Source organism: Monodelphis domestica, chromosome 1 (assembly GCF_027887165.1).
Source record: "Monodelphis domestica isolate mMonDom1 chromosome 1, mMonDom1.pri, whole genome shotgun sequence".
NCBI classification, from domain to species: Eukaryota; Metazoa; Chordata; class Mammalia; order Didelphimorphia; family Didelphidae; genus Monodelphis; species Monodelphis domestica.
The window spans coordinates 426645882-426661304 of NC_077227.1; the positions used below are offsets into that span (position 1 = coordinate 426645882).

General features: G+C 35.2%; 1 protein-coding gene and 1 non-coding gene across 6 annotated transcripts in view; both read right to left on the minus strand.

Moving 5' to 3' along the window:
* SCAI (suppressor of cancer cell invasion) overlaps positions 1-15423 on the minus strand; it is a 207494-nt gene that overhangs the window by 85163 nt on the left and 106908 nt on the right. The window lies entirely within an intron of this gene.
* LOC130456689 (U6 spliceosomal RNA) lies at positions 322-427 on the minus strand. Its single transcript, XR_008915740.1, has one exon. It is a non-coding gene; the product is annotated as a U6 spliceosomal RNA (small nuclear RNA).

Genomic DNA, 15423 nt, shown 5'->3' on the forward strand with positions numbered 1-15423 from the left:
GGATTTGCAAAAAACCCTAAATATATTTTCTTATTACATCTTCACAGCAATATAAGTGCTATTTGCCCTATTTTTCAGATGATGCCAACAAAAATTAAATGACCCTGACACAGCTACCAGGCATATGAAGCAAGATTTGAACTTAAGTCTTCCTGGCTCCCAAGTCCAACATTCTATCTACTGTGTATACTCATCTGTATAAAAGGGAAACATATATACTACTCAGAGGGTTATTATAAAAGTAATTTCTTGTAACGATAACCTATAGACTGTGAGCTATTTGTTAATATATATGAAATTCATTCATCCAAGTTTTTTATTTCAAACTTGGAAGACTTCACAAATTTGCATGTCATCCTTGTGCAGAAACCATATTATGTTCTCTGTATCAATTTCATTTTAGTACGTGTATTGCTCAAGGGAGCACTTGACAAGTACTTTTTAAGTACTTACTATGTCCAAGGCCTCAGGATGGATATGTGAGATACAAGACTCTAATCTCAATGAATTTCCAATCAAAGCATAAAGAATCAAACAATAAGTGATGACCTTATTTCAGACTCTCATTCAATCAATACTTCAAGAAACTTTTTTTTTCAGTGTCTTCACTTATATTCAAGGAAAATCTCTGATAATCTTACAAACAAGAGCAAATCACCAACTAGACTGAATGACATATCCTTTGCTGACTTTCATACCCAATCAGTTAGTTCATACACATTTATTAAGCATTTACTATGACTCAGATAATGTTAAGCACTTCTGATACAAAGAAAACTCTCAAGAAGCTTACAATCTAATGGGGGAAGAAATAATGAAAATAACTATGTACAAACAAGCCATGGGCAAGACACAGTCAACAGAGAGAAAGGTATTAGAATTAAAGGGAACTAGGAAAGGCTTCCTGTGAAAGGTAAGATTTTGGCTGGGCTTTGACAGAAGATAGGGGAACTAAGAGCTAAAGAAGAGAAAGCAAATATTCTAGGTATTGTGGAGCAAAGGAGGGAGATAGGAATTGAAAATGGAGATGGAATGTCTTGCTCAAGGAACAGCAAGATGACCAGTGTCATGGATTGCAAAGAATGTGGAGGGTATAAGGAATAAAAAGAATGAAAAGGTGCAAGGAGAGATAGGTTATGAAGGGCTTTGAGTTTGAAGATTTTATATTTAATCCTAGAAGCAATAAAGGAGCCTCTAGAGCAGTGGTTCTCAAGCTTTCTAATGCCGTGACCCCGCAATACAGTTCCTCATGTTGCAGTGACCCCAAACCAAAAAATTATTTTGGTGACTACTTCAAAACTGTAATTTTGCTACAGTTATGATTCAGAATGTAAATACCTGATATGCATCATATATTCTCATTGCTACAAATTGAGAGGTTGAGAACCCCTGCTTTAGAGCTTATAAATGGACATCACACTATAGAGAGTTATATAGAGAGGAAATAAATGAAAACACCTGATGCAGATGTCCTTCTCAAGAAGTTCGGTCACAAAAGGGAAGAAAACTATAGGGTGCAAGTTTACAAGAATGGATGGATCAAGTATGGGATCTTTTGAGAATGGGGGAAGATATGGGTATTTTTTCTTAGCAACAACGAAGCAGCCAGTAGACAAGGAGAAAATAAGGATACATAAGAGAGTGGGAATGATAGAGTGGGCAGTCTACTAAAGGAGAGATGAAGGAGTGGAATCATTTGTACATGTTGAAGTATTTGCCTTAGCAAGAAGAAGAGTCACCTCTTTGTGTGAAACAGATAGAGTAGTAGAAAGCATCTGGATGATGTCAGATAAGGAGAGGAGAGAGAGCTCATGGTAAATAGTCTCAATTTTTCAGTTAAATATGAGACAAGCTTCTCAACCTACTTAGTTACTGATGGTGGTTCTTAATTTAATTTTTCTCTGAAAAATCATAGAATAACCAAATGTAAGAGCTAGAAGAAGCTATGGAGAAGTAATCACTTTTTCATTTTAGTTTAAAAAACTAAGGCCTAGAAAATATAACTTTCTCATGATCTCAAGAATAGTAGAGATAGAAAAGACTTAAAATTTGATTTCATTAATTCAATTAATTTTAAATTCAGTTTAATGGTTAAAAGTCCAAGTCATGGGAAATAGAATCTATTTTTTAAATAGTCCCAGTTTTCAGGGCAGCTCAGTGGATAGACAATCAGAACTAGAGATGAGAGGTCCTGATTTAAAATCTGGCCCCAGACACTTCCCTGCTCTGGGACTCTGGATAAGACACTTAACTTCCATTGCCTATCCCTGTCTACTCTTCTGCCTTGGAATACTGATACTTAGTATTGATTCCAAGACAGAAGATAAGGGTTTTATAAAAAAATCCAGTCCCAGTTTTCAAGGAGGTTACATTCTATTAGAGAGGAATATAACATAATAAATAATTAATTAAAAGATAAGGAAAGAATAGTAGCAATTAGAAGAATCAAAAAAAGGCTACATGGAAGTGACACTTAAACTGAGACTAGAAAGATGACAATGATTCAGAAAGGCAAGAGGTGAGAAGGGAGTGCAACCCAAGTATGAAAGAGTTTGTGCACACTAATGAAGATGGGCTACAATCCCATTTTCAGATAAGAAAGAATTCAATTTGTCTAAAAAACAAATAAGGTTGTACACTTAGATAGGAATTAAATTGTGGAACTTGTCCTTTAGAAAGATTTGGGATATTATATGAAAGTTGGGACACCAATAAGATTATTAAAATAGACTAAGAAAAGGTGATAAAAGACTGAACTTGGGCACTGGATATTCAGTGGAGAGAAGAGAATGAACACAAGAGATAATATATAGAGATGTTATAGGCCTGACAAGAGTGGACAATGTATGTTGTGGGAACTGAGAAAAAAGTTTGGATTGGTAGAATGGATGAAAACATTTAAACTCAAAGCTCTGCATTTCCTCTCCAGGTAGTCTATCCTGAGGTAGATGAAATTTTTATTTTAAAGACAGCTGTGGAGTGGCAGCATTTTTTTAAACTGCTACTAATTAATAAAAGCATTTATTATGCACCAACTATGTGCTAGGTATTATAGTAATAAGTTCTTTGCATATATTATTTCATTTGATGCTCAAAACAATCCTAGGAGGTAGGCACTGTTATTACCTCCATTTTATAGTTGGGACACAGAGGTAGAGATTAAGTGACTAGCCTACGGTCACAGAGCTCATTTCCAAGATTGTATTTGAACTCAGAAAGATCTTTCATACTGTAGGCCCAACACTCTATTTACTGAGCCACTTACCTGCCTCAAGAACTAAAGTCTTTTGTAAAATGATCTTCAAAATAAGTCACACACAATCCTGAAAGACTTATAATGGGAAACTCTATCCACCTTCGGAGAAAGAACTGGAAGTCTTCTTTCAAAAAAAAATTGCAACGGACAGGAGGAAGTTTAGAAAGAAACGCAGACAAGCAGGATATCTTTGAAAGTAACAGTGAATTTATTATAAAATGTATGCCTTTCATGAAAAAGTAGACTGTAGAACAGAGATATGAGACAAATATACAATCAAATTTTTTCTAAAAAATAAAAAATAAATTCACAGAACCATAGACCTGGGGTCTCAGTGGTCATCAAATCATTAGGTTTTCACTTTAACAGAAAACCCTTTAGAATATAGCCAAAATATCATCATATAACTTCTGCTTTATAACTTTTATTCATCATGAAAAACTTCACATAAGCAGCTACCTATAAGCTCATATTAACTCACCAATAAACAGTAGGCTCCAGAATATAAAAAACTTCTAAATAAGATCTAATGGTAACTTTGCAAAGATATTGTTCTACAAAGGAATATATACACTTAGATCTAGAGCTCTTTCATGAAGTACAATTTCTTCCCTAAAGATCTGTAGTTGCTTCTTTATATTTTAAAATAACAAATTTTCTAATGAAAAATACTAGTGTGTGCTAAACATGAAATACTCAAAAAAATGGTCATGTGTATAACAGACCAAGGTTCTGTCAAAAAAAGCTGAATAACAATTCCTATACAAGCTAGGATTTGGCACCTCTTTGTCTTCTAGTTATTATTACTGTCAGCAGAGATGGGAAATTAATGGTCCAGAGAATTAAATTAAATGAGAGACTTTGTGAATCGCCTTAGAAGCTCAATAACCTTGGAGTTCACATTATGATGAACAGGTTGGCTGATCACAAAATTTCTATACGCCTTCGGGGGGGGGGGGAAGCTTGGTTATACCTTAGACAAAACAAAATTCTCAACTTTGGTTTGTCAAATAAAGAACAGAGTCCTGCATTGTACCCCAATTTTCCCTAGGAAGCTGCAGCAAATAGATGTCAAATGAGTTTTCAGAATTATCCTGGTAGTCTATTTGTAAACTAAATGTTTCATGGATAGATGCTATAGATAAATAATAAGCTAAAGTCACTACTGAATATAAGAAAGACATCATGCTGGATCATATAAGGGAAACTGTGCAATGATTTCAATGATCACAAGCTACTAAATGTCATAAAAGCACATCTCTTTTAACACCAATATTTTACCGGTGATACTATGGATTGTATTAAAAAAAGATAAAAGGAGGGAAGTTTTGTACCCCAAATGGGAAGCTTGGATTTCTGGTATGGAAAGGGGGAAAGAGAAGAGAACTCCCTCCCACAAAGTGAGGTACAGGGGAGATAGCAGATGTAATGGGTTGGCTCAGAGAGGAGAGGGGGTTTGAAGATTTCCTCACTTCTGCCTTCCCTCCTTAGCTAAAGCTGCCCTCCACAATACCTCTTGTTCCCCCTCCACTACTCAAATTCAAAAGGTCTCCCCTTGATCCATTCACTCACACTCAGCTTGGGGAACAGATAACTTTTAATGTTAACTCAATTAGGTAATACAAAAGGAATAATGGGCAGGGAAGAATGGGAAAAGAAAAGTAGGAAAAGGGGGTCCCTGTCTCTATCTAAACCCTTTCCCTTCCCTCCTCTGAGTTTGGGGGCCTTGGCAGCCTGAGCCCCCTGAGAGAAAGTCAGGTTGACTCACCCCTGGGCAACAGGAGCTGAGGTAAAGTCTGCTCAGATTTTGCTTCAGAAAGTCCCTTCAATTGGGAAGTGTTGGGGGGAAAGATTTCTAGTCACCAGCAAGAAAAGTGGGTAACCCTCAGGAGAAAGTCTTTTTCCCACCTTCTTTCTTCCGTGTCTCAAGACCAAGAGACCCTCACTGTTTTCCCAATCAAAGTCTTCTTTCCTCAGGAAATTCACTCCGGGGGTCCCTCCCCCATTGAGGTGATCAATTTTACATACTTTTCAGCCTGGCACTTTTTCCTAGTGCCAGCCTCTGTCACAGGATCATAAAATATCACAATTTCACAAGAAACACAATCGCCAAAGACTTGAGGAACAACAGAAAGATGCATGATGAGTGCAGACAAAATGTAGAAGATTAACAATGAATATGTATGAGAATGGTATAAATCAGGTGTGAAATTCAAAGCCTGCAAATAAATGGCAGGCAAAACTCCAAAGCCTGGCCTGAACCAGATTAAAATGTAATTGGGAAATGTTTAACAAAAGAAATAAAAAAAAAAACACACAATAAAACATAATGTCAACTTAAGTCAAAATGTAGCCTGCAGGGATTCATTTGACCCTACTGGTGTAAATTACAAAATTACAGACAATATGTGACTGGAAAATGAGGTGGGTTAGTAATAGTGTGAGTGAAAATTTACAGAAAAATAATCCAAATGCTATTCTAAATATTCATGATTATGTGATCATATAAACTTGTGCAAGTCAAAATATCTTCTGAGCTTGGGACATCTAAAAGGAATCATAAAAATGAATCAAAAATAGCATTCTGCAGAGGTCAACAGGAATGGTAATGAACCTTGAATCCACATTCTACAAGGATTGGTTGATGAAAGTAGGAATTCTTAACCTATAGAAGATGGAGAACATGATAAGTGTTCAAAAATTTGAACAGCTTTCATGTGTAAGAGGAACTGGACTGCTTCTGCTTGACACTGCATGAGAAAATGGGTAGATTTGGATTTCCTAGCAATTGGAGCTATGAGAGAATGGAATGGGTTGCCTTGAGATATGATGGGTTCTTCACACGTATTACATTAGAAAAGATGACCAAAAAAATGGAAAATTACAATTATTGGAAGGGCTATGGGGAAAACAGACACTGTGAATTGGACCAGCTATTCTGGAAAGCAATTTGGCACTATGCCCCAAAAGTCACTCAACTATGCATACCTTCTGACCCAGCAAGGTTACCAACTGCCAGGCCTAAACTCCAAAGAGATCAAAGGAGAAACAAAACTTAGGGAGTACTCTTCAACTGGAGAATAGCTTAACAAATCAGGGTATATGAAGGTAAAGGAATGACAGAGACAGATGCCAACCAGTCAATAACCTGCCTATATTTGGGGGTCCTCAAAGTCCTCGTTGGGGTAGGAAGATGGAAAGGAGATAGAAGGACGGCATCAAGAGGACCAGAAGTGCAAATAGCAACCAAAGGCACCTTATTAGAAATAGTCATGCTTTTTATAGGGGGACCAAAACAGACTGGAGTTTCTATCCAAACTTTCCATACATGTGGTAATAGGTATAGTTTACAGGGTAACAAGTAATGTTTAACAGAGAACCCTTAAGGATCACAATGCAGTCTGCCATACATCCGTGGATACATCTAATACAGGAATTGGAGGATGGGGGGGGGGGGGGGTGTCCACAGGTTACATAACACAACATAATGGTTTGCCTAGCTTGCATGATCATACACAAGGGTTGCTTGGGTTTCTCAGAGTAATAAACACAAACATAACCTAGATGCAGAAGGAGAGAAAGGAGGGGGAATGTGTCTGAGGATTTTCTGCCTCATCTGAGGGTCTCTGGATTTTAGCTTGAGGGTCTCAGCCTGCTACAAAGGAATATTATTATTGTCTCCTAAGAAATGATGAAGGTGATAGTTTCTGAGAAACTTGGTAAGATTTATATGAACTGATCTCAAAGGATGAAAGGATAATTTATAAATTGATAACATCAATTTATAAATTTCAATAGCACTAAAAGATAAAAAGTTTTTTAAAAGGATTTTGAAAATTAAGCACACTAATACGCTGTTAGTAGAGCTGTAAATTAATGCAATTATTCTGAAAAATAAGTTATCAAGAATACTCAAATGATCTGAACAAGACTTTTCACAAGAAGAAATTTAAACTGTCAACAAAAGAAAAACCTCCAAATCACTAATAAGAGAAATACAACCATAAGGTTTTGCTTAACTCCCATGAGAATAATGACCATGAAAGAGCAAAATTGCAGTTGTTAAAGGTACTGAAAGAGTGCAAAAATGATGAGACAGTCAACTGGTCCAATGATTTTGGAAGTGCATTTGAAATAATACCTAAAAAGTCACCAAAGTGCACTTGTACTTTAACATACCAATGTCACTGCTAGCCATCTATACCAGAAAAAGATCAAAGGAAGAAGTAAAGAGATCACATGTATAAAAATACTTATTACAGCATTTTTTGTTATAATGATGTGAAGAGAAAGTGGGTACCTACCAACTTGGGAATAGATGAACAAATTATGATCTATTAATATAATGAATGGAATAGTATTACACCATGAGAAATGATATAAGGGACAGATTCAGAAAAATCTAGGAAGATTTGTATGAACTGATACAAAAGAAATGAGCAAAAGAACAAAATATACACAATGACTACAATCAATGGAAAATAAAACAGTGGAAAATTAAAAAAAACAAAAACTTTGAAAGACCTAAAAACTGATCAATGCAATAATGAATCAAGACTATAGACTCATGATGAAACAAACCTCCCACCCTTTGGCAGAGTGGCAAAGGACTAGAAATACAGAATGAAAGACATTTTCAATGAAGCAAATATGTTTGTTTTGCTTGACTATACTTACTTGATACAAGTGACAGAAAGCTGCTAAGTAATCATAATGGTAAAAAGAAGGGAAAGGTACAAGCATTGTGCTAAACACCTTTTTTTTTTTAAACAAACATTATCTCATTTGATCCTCACAACTCTGAGTGTTATTATTACTCCCTTTACAGCTCTGTAAACTCTGTAGTTTGTGCTCTTATGGTTATAAAATTGGTACCAGCAGTTTTTCTTTAGAGTTACAGATCAACCATGTTATCAATAATAATTTTGCTTACTCTATCAAAGTCAACATGAGTTAATTGCTTAATTTTTAAATTTTGTAATTGCTATGTGATTCCAGCTACATTTTCCTATCATGAGCATATCACATTTTTTGAAATAAAGCTTAGAAATCATGAGAAATCTCAAAACTAACAACTTACAACTGAAATTCATTGCAAAACTTTCACTTTTCTCTGATCAAAATGGAAACTTGAAGATTTTGGGGTAGTTCTTTCATTTTGATTCCAATTTTTTTCTTAAGAGCTTGCAGATGTATGGTCTATTTTCATTTTCTTTAAGTACTCTTATTTCTAATTTACTTAAGCAATTGAATTCTACTAAATCATTAATAGAAGACCACAACTGTCTAAATTTCAATATGTTTTTTACATTTTTCTAAATTATTTGCCTTTTACTTAAAAGCCTCCTTCTTTCAAGCTGGAGTATTAATACTTGAACTAAAAGGTCCTTAAATACCAGAGAAGGATCTGAAGGTTCCAATCATAAAGCTACATTTCCCTTAATTTTTAGAATTACTAGATACAAAATTTTTGGCCTGACCTCAGTTCAGTTTAGGACTGAATATTCTCTAGTTGGTGAAATCTTCTTCACACTTTAACAAAATCACTCTCCGGGAAAGGGAATGAGTGAGAGGGATCTGGGTGCTACTTGTATGCAAAATTCTCAAACTACTTTTAATAGTCCTAAGAAGAGGCACTCTCAAAAACCTATTAAGTTATTTCTATATATCATTAAAACTATACTCTCATCAAAATTTGGAAATTATGTATTAAACATTACATTTCAATCACAAATGTAGTCTCTAGTTTGCCATGCCATAAATTTCTGCAAATGAGGAAAGACTGTCTGGGTCTGTTTGTCTCCCTCTCCAAGTTAACCTAAATTATGAATACAGAGATGATGCAACTATATTTTGAATATAGTCTCTATATGTGAGTTTAGACAAATAACTTATCTGGATGTTTATTTTTATACTAGTTTATATATATAGTATAACATAGAAACTATATTAAAATTTCAGCAGAAAAGCATTTACTGTTTTTACTCTTTTTCCTTTGGCTGGTCAGAATATAGCAAAAAGCTGGCTGGTTTTAGAAAGACACAGAATACACACAAGGCTAACAGAATATACTATACATTACATAAAACATAAATACAACTCTGCTCACTTTTAAGCTACCGATAGTCAAAGAAACATTTTTCAAAATTGTTGGGTGACTGACAAACATTTGGGGGTCCTGGAGAGGTAAGGAGAATGAGACATGGTGAGAAGGATGACACGCATCAAGGAAGACCACTGAAGCTAGTCAATGAGAGGCAAAGTTTACATTATCACAGCTAGTATTTTATATGGCAATGTTTACATAAGCTAAAGGATCAGGTAATCTTTTTACACAGTCAAACAATGGTTAGTAATGATTTACAATCTTAGTACCGTGACTTAGTTTACCTCACTGAAACTTAATAGTTTTCTATAAGATAATAATTCAATATGTCAATGTGTAAACATTTAACAGAGTTTCTCATAGAATTCTTGTAGCACTGATTTCTTGGATGGACATTTAGTATTTGGGAAGGAATTGGATTAAGTTCTCATTCTGGGGACAGGGAACTATGTGTTTGACAACTTCTAGGTTTTGACTGCAATTTTACTGGGGCCTACTCTCACTACTGGGGGCTACATCAAATAACCCTTACTGTTTTATTTTAAATTTTAATAATAATTTTCCACATAAGTTTTCCAAGTTATATGATCCATATTGTCTCCTTCCCTTCCTCCTTCCCCTCTCCCAGAGCTGACAAGCAATTCAATCTGTAACCTTTACTTTTTGTCTTACATTTGAAACTAAGTATTTGTTCCAAGACAGGAGAAGTAAGGGGTAGACAATTGGGGTTAAGTGCCTTGCCATGGGTAACACAGCTGGACATGTTGGAGGCCACAACTGAACCTAAGATATCCCAACTCCAGGCCATACTCTAGCAACTGAACCACTTAGCTGACCCTCAAGGAAATATTTTTTAAAACACTCAGGAGGGAATAAAGGAAAGTTACAAAGGGGATATAGACCAAGCAATGTGATTGGCATTATTTTTTTTATTTAATATACACTTAAAAACTATTTACAGAGGTTTATGTTTTCTGTTCTTTATATGAGGAAATGTTCTGTTTTTTACATGATGGAATGTTCATATCTGTTGATTTGTTAAGTTCAAAATAAAAAAGAAAATAATTTAGAAAGATATGAGAAAAAATGTTAACTCTGTTAATCATTTTTGTTCCAGTTATTCCACTAACAAACAAATCCCCTACCTACATATGTGTAGCAAAATATTCATAGCATCCATTTTTGTGGTGGTAGTAAAGAACTGAAACTCAAGTAAGTGCCCACTACTTTAGAAAGTCAAAGTATGGAATATAAATGTAATGGGATATTATAGTAAGGGAATGTATGAATATGTAGAAATTTGATAAAGTGAGGAGAGCAGTATAATAAAAACGTTTGTTTAATTTTACAAGTACAGATGATCTTTCCCCCAGGTATACATGTACCCCAAAGCTCTACCTACCATGAGCCTGCTTCTCCATATATACTGTGTTTTGGTGATCTTATCAATTCTCATAATTATCATATCTAAGCAGATGATTCCCAAATAGAGTGCATATCTCTTCAGAGCTCCAGTTTCTTAGTTTCAGTAGCCTGTGAATGTTCCATAAATATCTCAAAAATGAAGATATTAAAAATAAACACATATTTTTTTCTGCCAACCCCAATACCCTTTCTCCTAACTTTCCTATTTCTGTTGAAAGCACCACCATATTTTTCCAGTTATCCAGATTCATAAGCTAGGCTTCATTCTCAACCCTGCACTCTCATGAACCCTTCCCTCCTATATTCAATCATTTGCTAAGTTCTGTCAGTTTTGCCTTTTTGTCTCATTTATACCACCACAATCCTAAATCAAACCCTCATAACTATCCTTTGACTAAAATAGTTTCCTGATTGCTGTCCCAGTCTCTATTCTCTCTTCTCCTCTAATCCTTTATCCATACCTAATAATATGAAAGCATAGGTCTGACAATGTCATTTTTATATTCAAAAAGCTTCTGTGATTCCCTATTGCTCCTAGGACAATTATTAGTTCCCTTTTCACATTGAAAACCCTTGCACAATCTAGAGACTACTTCTCTTTTGAGAATGATTTAATGTAACCCTATCACAACCATGCCAAGTTGTGGTCAAACTAATTTTCTGATGTTCACAAAAATCCACTTACTGTTCATATACTTTTCCATAGGTTGTCCTCTATGCCAGAAATGCTTCCTATTTTCATTTGGCTTTTTGGAATATATAGCTCCTTTCAAGATTCATCTAAGTGTTATCTATGAACCTAATTTGCTCTCAGTTATTAACCACCTTCCCCTCAACCAAATTACTTTTTATTTTATTTTATATATGTCTTACACTTACTTATTTGTGTATATGTATCTCTTCTTTCCCACCCAACAAAATATAATCTCCTTGAAGACATTTTCAGATATTTCCTCATCTTTGTCTTTGTAATCTAAACATATAGCACATAAAAGGCATTAAATAAGTGCTTATTGACCTGAAATGGCTATATTAACAAAAAAATTAATACAATTTATTTTTTAAATGAAACAAAAATTTTTCAGTAGAAAAAAAATGTAACCTCCTGCAGTTACACATTAATTTTGTGGGTAGACATCTGAGGAGAGTGGAAACTGAGGGAAAATGGATAGGGGGGGAGAGGGAGAAGGAGAGGGGGCGAGGAAGAGGGAGGGGGGAGAGACAAAGGAATAAAGACTCAGAGACAAGAAGTTAAAATATTTGGGTTCCATCGTGTGTGCTTCTCTGATGGTACTGAGAGAGAGCGATCTGCATGTGTCCCCAAACTTTTATTGGATAATTTAGGAATGTGTAGTGGGAGGTAGTTAATGAACATGTGACATGGCATAGGTTTTAACATTGGCTCAACTGACAATCATGTAATAAAAGAGGAGTGGTTAATCAAACATGTGACATGGTAAGGAATGTGATTTAACATGGTGAGAGCTAGGACCCTGTGACAAATAATGTCCTGCTATGGAATTCTTTTGTCCTTTGGATCTAAGATTTAGAAATACAATAATCAAAAAGTAACATGACCATGAGTCAGGTATATGAACATATAAGACACAATATCAATACAGCAATAATACTTTCAAGCTGCTATTATACCTGATTTGCTACAAAAAAATTAGAGAGTGAGTGTTGAGTATAGTATAAAAAATATACATACACATAAATAATTTGTCTAAACTCAGATAATGAGAGGTAGGAGAAACTCAGATAATGAGAGGTAGGACTTGCACTCAGATCTTCTTTTCTCTAAGGCCAGTCTTCTAACCACTAATACATGACTTCAGATAGCCCTGTTATAAAAATAGGTAAAGATTATTATTCCTATTTTAAAAGTAAGGCATCTGAGGCTCAAAGAAATTAAATTATTTTCTCAGAATCACTACCACCACTAAGAAGCTTAACTAAGATTTGATTCCAGTCTTCTGACCAAGTTGAATAATACAAGTTCTTGCACTAAGTTGACTAATTTGAAGCCTTTGTGTTTACTCCTACTGTAGAATAGATCTTTTCTATCTTTTCCTTATCCTTGTTTTTTGAAACCTGATTAATTCCTTTAGGACTTAAGGTGATGAGGTTGGCTGAAAAAAAAAAAACCCAACCAAGCTATTAATGGAGTTTGCTTATTATCACTATAGGGAGATTCCTTGTTATAATTAATAGATGAGATAAAAAAAAAAGAGTGGGAATGGGGATAAGATTCTTGGGAATAAAAAAGAAATATTCAGAGGATTATTCAGTACTGTTGAAGGATTCTATTTCTTAGGGAATACAACAATCCAACATGTAATGGAAAGATGTATGATGGTCATAAGTAGGCTATAGCATATTAACACTGATGATTTATATAAAGGAAGTGGTGTGGGTAAAAGTTATAATCAGCTTCTCAGTAATTGCATTCTTTGGTTTATTCTCCCACACAAGTTTTCCCCCAGGGCATTTCAAATTTGGATTGTTTCTAATTATGTACAACAAAATGGGAAAAAAAGGAAGAGTCTTGAGCTTACATGAAAACATTTAAGCTAAAAAAAACAAAATACAGGACAAGCTTTATTTAACCTAACATTTAAAAAAAAAAAAGGAAAAGAACCAAGAATTTGTTCCAAAGCCTCCTCAAAAAGTAAAGACATTGTAGCTTCTATCTCATGTAACACGTAACTTTCTTCAAAGGCTGCTACAATCCTCCTGATTTATGGTACTACTACTACTATCACCACCCCCACCCCCAAAGGGAAAGTACTTACAGCTGCTAAAGAGTTAGCAACCTATAGTGAAACCTGATTCTGAACTCTTATTCTTTTTGCAGTCTCCTTTTAAAGGTTAAGGCTTATAGGTATAATAGCTCAAGAATGCATCAATGAGAATAAGGAATGATATAAAATAATTTCTGGGCTTTTACACTTGATATCCAAGGGTAGTAGTAGTCTCTCGGTGACCGAGAATGACTATTGTCTTTGTGCAGTTTCATCTACGGTGTACCCTCATGTGGCTTTGGAGTCCAAAGGCTGAGGCGCACAGTTGGTGGCACATGGGGCCTGGGACACCAGTTGTTACGGGAGGTGCGGTTGTGGCCTGGTGTCGGCGTTCACGCACAGCGGCAAGACGTCGACGTCGCTCATCTTCAAAGGTGGTGGCGGCATGGTTAATGTGGGTTCTCCAGCTGCTTCTGTCAGAGGCAGCGAGTTCTAGGTGCTTTGGTGTAATGCCAGCCCACTTCAGGTTTGACTTTAGCTGATCCTTGAATCTTTTCTTTGGTCGGCCTTGTTTCCTGAGTCCAGCTGACAGTTCACCATAGAACACCTGTCTTGGTATTCGCTGTGCGTCCATGCGGATGACGTGTCCAGACCATCGTAGCTGGGTTTTGAGGACCATCACTTCGATGCTGCTGGAGTTGGCTCTGTCGAGGACTTCCTGGTTGGTGATATTCAAGGGTAATTGTGAGGCAAGTACCCTAAAATGCAAACGGCTATATAAATGTGAACTATCATCATTATTATTATTTCTCCAATAACATCCTACTCTAATGACTCATCATGGCATGGGACAGATCCTAAGTTTTTGAAAGTATACCAAATGAGTACAAATCATGTCAAGGTGGAACTTCAAGTATATACACAGTAATGGACCATATTCTCACTAAGCAAAGACCAACTCAAATAAGAGTATTCACACTTCCTCAATTAATAAGTAGTCAAAGGATATAAACAGGTAATTTTCAGAAGAAATCAAAGCTCTTTATAGTCATAGAAAAATGTTCTAAATTGCGATTGATTAGAGAAATACAAATTAAAACAACTCTAATGTACTATTTCACATCTATCAAATTGGCTAATGTGGCAGAAAAGGAAAATTACAAATACCGGAGGGAATATGAAACAACAATCACTAATGCACTGGCTGGTGGAGTTGTAAACTGGTCCAACCATTCTAGAGAATAATCTGGAACTATGCCCAAAGAGTAAAAAAATTGAACATACCTTTTGACCCAGCAATATCACTACTAGGTCTATGTCCCAAGGAGATCAAAGAAAAGCATCCATAAGTACAAAAATATTTATAGCTCTTTTTGAAGTGGCAAATAACTGGAAATTGAGGAGATGCCCATCGAATGCGGAACAGCTGAACAAGTTGTGGTATATGATTATGATGGAATGCTATTGTACAATAAGAAATAAGGAGGGAGATGGTTTAAGAAAAACCTGGGAAGATCTGTATGAATTAATATAGAGTGAAGCAAGCAGAACCAAGAGACCATTGTAATCAATAAACAACAATATTAAAATAATAATTGACTGTGAAAGACTTTAGCTTCTCTGATCAATACAATGATTCAAGACAATTCCAAAGGACCTTTGATGAAAAATAGTATCCGCTTCCAATGACAGAATTGATGAACTTTGAGTGCAAAAATGAATAATAATTCTATTTTACTTTTCTATTTTTTGAAACATGGAAATATAAAAATGTTTTACATTATTTTACATGTATAGTTATAACATATTGCTTGCCTTCCTCATAAGTGGTAAATGGAGAGAATTTGGAACTTGAAAATGTTTTTTTAAATGAATGCTAAAAATAAATTATA